This window comes from Salvia splendens, chromosome 6, assembly GCF_004379255.2.
Source record: "Salvia splendens isolate huo1 chromosome 6, SspV2, whole genome shotgun sequence".
Taxonomy (NCBI): Eukaryota; Viridiplantae; Streptophyta; class Magnoliopsida; order Lamiales; family Lamiaceae; genus Salvia; species Salvia splendens.
In genome coordinates this window covers 23301204-23307394 of record NC_056037.1, presented here as the reverse complement: position 1 = coordinate 23307394, position 6191 = coordinate 23301204, and positions in this window count along the sequence as shown.

The following is a 6191-nucleotide window of genomic DNA, read 5'->3' as shown; positions in this document are numbered from 1 at the left end:
GGTGGGAGTATAAGTGGGACTCTTTTATTTTTTTAAGAATTGGGCCTTTGTTTGTTTAAAAAAAAAAAAAAAAGAAATCGGGCCTTATGAAGCAAATGAGATGATTTATTTGATTTGGGCCATTCTTTTTAGTTGGGCATTTCTAAATAAATTGGAGAAATAAGGTGGGCTAAGATAACAATTATCTTGGGTCAAATTAATTAATCCTTGGACCGATAATTTAATTGTTGAGAATTATTTAATTAATCCCGAAATATTTTAGAGGATGAATATTTTATCCTAAGTCCGAAATAAATATATTTTCGAGGGGAAATGGTTGCGATAATTTAATTGTGCACTTTTATAATTTTTGAGATTTTAATTCAATATCGTGGAAGGAAATACGAGGAGCCAACGGAGGAATTATGGGCGTAAGCGGCCGACCGGCATCGCCCCGCGACGCCTCGGGCGGCCGCTAAGGAAATGGAAAGAAAGAGGGAGACGACGTTCTCAAGTCACATAAATAATTAAGTTTAATAAAGAAGTGCTATTGATTAAATTTCCCAATTTAATTAATAAGCTAGTTTCTAAAATTTTCTAACAGTGAACAAATGATAAAAGAAATAAAGTAGGGACATGCATTCCTATAAGTATGTGAATTTCTCGAGTCTTATTAGTACGTTGTTTGTTTTCAAAAGGCTATCTCCGTAAGTTAAGGGTGGAGTCAGGAAAATTCAAGTTAAAGAAACTAAACGAACAAGGTGAGCTTTCTTATACTAAAAATACAAATTGTATTTTGTGAAAACACGAACACATGTTCGTGATTTTTTTTAAAGATGTTGTCTTGTCATAAATGTTTTGTATGATGCCTATCTGTTGGCTAAGGCCAAGTGAATTATGAATGATGATATAAATCGAATTCGGATCCCAGTGAGGGTGGTGTCCCCGCTCGGACTAGTGTACACAAGCTACCTCTGACATGTTGGGCAGAGCAGGTGACCGAGGAAGGTGGCCACCTTCCCGGCACAAGGATACCTCTGACATGATGGGCAGAGAAGGTGACCGTGTGAGAACACCATCTCGAAGGCACAATGTGATCAGATATGGCTAAGTACAGGAAAAAGGGACTGCAGTCCAATGTGAATATTTTTAGTAAGCTCGGGCATTTTCAATAAACCCCCGAGTGTTACTGTGATGATGGCTTGACAATATTTTCAAATGAATATGTGTAATTTTCGGCAATGTGTTCACTGAGTACTTTTTTTGTACTCAGCCCTACATATATTTCTAAATGTGCAGGTTGGGCAGCGGAGTGGTGGAGGAAGTGCTATTGAGACAAGACATTTAATTCTGTCAGATTTTGACTCTCGGAGGTTCATGTCTTCATACATGGAACCGCGTTCATTTGCTTCCGTTGTGCATTCTAAAAGACTCAGGTCTATTTTGTTCAAAACTCTGATATTTTGAAATTTTTACAAACAATTACTCGAGATTTCATGATCGGGTATCTTTTCTTCTATGTATCAGCACTTGATTAGCCATGTCTCGCAACCAATGCTTGATTTTATTTTCCCCTTATTTATTTCCCCGCTTCTTTAATCCTCCCCTAGTCACGATCAACCGTGTTTTCTATCCTTAGAAAATGCGGTCGTGACACTACAAGACCCCCATAGGAATGTCACCATATCGGATCGTTTTTGGGAAGATGTGTCATTTACCGGTTGGAATTGAACACCGGGCATACTGGGCAGTACAGAAAGTGAATATGGATGCTACGGCCTGTGAAGAGGAAAGGAAGCTGCTGCTGCAGGAGTTGGAGGAACTCAGATTGGAGTCGTTTGATTCAGCCATGTGGTACAAAGAGCGAACCAAATTGTGGCACGACAGGAATCTGAGGACCAAGGATCTCCATGTTGGGCAGAAAGTACCACTCTTCCAGTCGAGACTGAAGCTCATTCCTGGGAAACTCAAGTCGAAATGGACAGGGCCTTATGTCATCACATCACTCCGTTCCAATGGAGCAGTAGAAATTTCAGGGAGTCTTTCTAACGCTGAACCTTTTGTTGTGAATGCGCATAGGCTAAAAGTATTTAGGGAGAATAGTGAGGAGGGTGTAGTGGATGAAATTCCACTACAACCACATACTTTAGCCGCATACTAACCAGTAGGATAGGAATTTGGAATTCCACTGGGCCAATTCTTTTGAAAGTCTACATATACTGGCCAAGTAGAGTTCCAAATTGCCTAAGAGAAATGTAAATATTGTAAATACATAGTTAATTTTCGTTTGCAAAATAAAGTTTAGAAAATCCAGACCTTAAACATTAATTGGGAGTACATACTGACCATCAGAATGCCATTTTGATGAAACTCCTATTTTATTTAAGTGTCCTTTTTACTTTATTTCTAATCTAGGAAAATATAGGGGGAAATCATTAAGGGACGAATTTGAATTTGTGGACTTTTTGCAGCTTTTGCAGGGTGGCAGCGGCTCGAAGGGATGCGTGAGCAGAGAGAGTAGGCACGCCAACCAATCGGGAGCCAGTATTCTCAACCGCCTCTCCCTCGAAACAACGCGATTTGGAACCACCTATTACCGGTTGCAAACCCACAACTGCCCTATTCCAACCCATAACAAGCCGTCTCCCCAATTTTTTACTTCACAATTTTACTCTGCAAATTTTTCTCTCTGCAAAATTTCCACCGTCACTCCACAAACACCAACCCCCACTTTATACCCAGAATTTCACAGATCTAAGCCATGGGAAGGAAGGCATTCGCAACAAAAATCAAACCCACTTCAACCCGCAGGGAAGAAAAACCAGAATCACCACCACCGCGGAAAGAACGGCCGCCGAGCCCACAACCGCAACCGCAACCATCGGAGCCGGCTCCTCAAGTGCCAACAATGGTCTCCTTGGAAGCAATGGCGGCGTTTCTTCGACAACAGGACCCCAATAGGTATTGGTCGGCGGCGCTGGCCGGTTTGGGTCAAACCGGGGGACAAGAGAGAGTAATCGGAGAAAATCCTTCGGAACCGATTGTGCCATCTACATCAACACTCCCTACCCCCATTGCGACTTCCTCCGGAATTCCACCAGAAAGAGAAGCTCCATCGACTACCCCACCACCTAAGTCCTCGGAACCCTCAGAAACTCCACAACACAGTGATTCAATGAAGATTGACCCCATTTCAGCTCATTACGATTCCGACTCGGAAGAACGTGAAGCGAGGAAAGGCTAGGAACATGGGAGCCTACAGGGAGCAGTTGAGTCAGAGAAAACGCTGACGGCGGGAGTCGTTCCCTGAAAAGTGGCGAGGTAGGAGATAGATCTGAACGAATCAGCCAAGGCCTAATGACCGATGAGGAATTTCAGGCTATTTTAGATGATGTCAATCGAATGGAAGATGACACTGCCGTGGTGGCTGAGGGGCTAGACCTCGCAACACGGGAAGTAGGAGAGAATGAAGAAGCCGAAGAAAGAAACCGCTCAGACGGCCAAGCCGAACGGCCAGTAGACGAGGTGGTGGAAAGCCAAGCTAGGGAAGGAGAGAAAGAGCCAGAGTCAGTGAACCCCCAGACGGAGGCAGGGAAGAGTGATGTGCATGTGGAAGCAGAAGAAACAGAGGCAAGAGCGGAGGTACCAAAACCAGTAGCACCTCCGGTGACTAAACCATAGGCAGTCAAGAGGAAGTTGGTGTTGAAGGGTGACCCTAGGGAAGAACAACCAAAGCCGCAAAGGGTATCTCAACGATGCTTAGGAAGGTGGGCAGCTAGTAAGGCGAAGCCGAACACGGAGGCAGATCCCGTGGAGATCTTGAGTGAAGAGGAGAGGACCACTCCCACAAAACCTGGGGAGGAGTCCTTACCTGTTACTGACCTAGAGGATACCGCAATGGAAACCGAAGCGGTCTCTCCAACACTGAGTGGCCAAGGTGAAGAGGCTGACGGGATGGCTGAGGGTCTGGACCTCACATCCAGGTCTGTAGGCCACAAGGGGACCGGCCCTACTACCCAGGATCCACCTTCGACACAAGCTGAAAAGGAACCCGAAGAAGAGAAAGACAAGGATGACGGAGAGGGAGTTAGATACCGAGAAGAGAGGAAACGAAAGGGGTAGGCCCCTATGAGGAAGAAGTCCAGCAACAAGAAGCCACGCATGGTGAACACTGGAATAGTCATCACTGAAGCTGCTCGGAGAACACCACCGAGCCGACAGGAATTGAGCGGCAGTGAGTATGCGGCCAGCGAGGAATCAGCCTCCGACAGCGATATCTCTTTGTAGGATGAGGAGTACGCCGAACAACAGCTTCTGGATGATCATCGAGAGTTAGTCCACCCACCGGTAGAGAGATTAAGGTATCGGAGGTGGACAGTGGACTTCACTGACGAGATAGCGGAGGAGATGAAGCTTTTTGAAACCAAGAAACTGCAGGATACTTTTGACAGCATGGATGATGGGAATAAGGACGTCAAGTGCGGGAAGGTAGTGCATTACCCCTCCTTGGTTGAGTTGGGTGTTCGAGAGCAGTTCCTAGCCTATTTGCATGCACTAGGGTCTGAGTGGTTGCTGCCGAATGGAAACCCAAATATTTGTGTTAGGCTTGCGAAAGAATTCTTCACTACATTCAAGTTCAGGGTAACTACAGATTTAGATGAGGTGTCTGTAAGTTTTAGGTTATTTGGAGGAGAGATCAGTATGAGTCTGATCGAGTGGACGGTACGGCTGGGGATGTGCAGTCTTGAGGAGGCCATAGGGCCAGATTGGAGAAATAGGGAACGAGGAATCCCCCGCAGACATGTCGATTTTGACCCACAGGAGGTTTGGGCAGAGTTAACTCATTTAGATGCTGGAGAGTTTGTTTCAACCATCTCTCGCTCAACCCATTTCAATGACCACAATTTACGTCTTGTGCAACTCCATCTAGATTTCAACTTGTTGGGCCAGTCAAACTCAGCCGTCCGTACCTCAATGACGGAATTGTATCTGCTATGGTGTGCAAAACATGGACGGAGATTGCATCTAGGTTTCTGGACTGCGTACCAATGCCATTTGATCACCACCCATCCTGCCCGAAATCTCACCCTATGCCATATTTTGGGAATCTTTGTCGGGAACAACATTGTCGTCACAGAGGCTGAGGATTTGTCCCCGCTGACCATGGTACGCCATCCTGGGTTGTTTGACATACCACTCTTCGTCCGCACAAATGTCGTGTACATGAGAGAAGGTGTTCCGCATTTCTACGCAATGAGACAAGAGGCTATACCAGCTGGTAGAGCTTCTGCGGGACAGGGGATGCAAGCTCAGAGGCTGGCGACTTTGGAGAGGACCGTGGAAGAGATGGGGGAGGAAAACCGACAAATGAGATCGGAGATGACCCGCTTAGCGTCAGTGATGGAAGGAATTCTAAAGGAGTTAGTTCAGAGAAGGCAAGAGGAAGCGACTAGACCGAGTGGCCATGGAGGCCAGAGTGATAAACCACAGGAACCCAAAACAGAAGCTGCAGAGACAGAGAAAGGAAAGGCCGAGGTACCGGCGGATGCCGAGGAGCCGGCGAAGTCTGATGAGAACCAATCTGGAACTGAGAAGGAACAACCAGAGGAACCACCTGCACCACTTGCGCCGCGAAGGAGCAGGCGACACCAATAGACCCCCCCTGACGAGTTAGTTTTCTTTTTAGTTTTTAGTTTTTCGTATTTTAATTGTGTTTTGCTTTGTTTAGGTAGTATAATTTGTGTATGTGCGCAACCCCCATTCATAACACGTAGCCTATTCTATAGTCTAAGTGTGAGAAGTAAAGGGTTTGCTATTTTTGGCGCATGTGTTTGTGTTTTCTGTTTTCTTTTTCGTAAGCATGTTGGCTCACACTTAGCCCATTGCATGGTCTAAGTGTGAGAAGTTTATGTATATATGTGTTTTGTAATTGTTGGTTTTTGTTTAGGTTTTTACATTCTCCCACTTAGCCTATTATATAGCCTAAGTGTGAGAAGTCTTTAGTATAAGTATGTTTTGTTGAGTTTTGGTATTTCTGTGCATCAACCATACTGGCCATTACCTTTTTCCACTTCACAGCCCCATCTGAGGACAGACATTGTGAAGTGGAAGGGGAGAATGCACTGGCCAGTATGACATGTGTACATATGTGTCATCTGTGTCTATGCGTTTGTGTTAGTGTCTTGTTAGGTCTAGTTTTTTTTTTCTTTTGT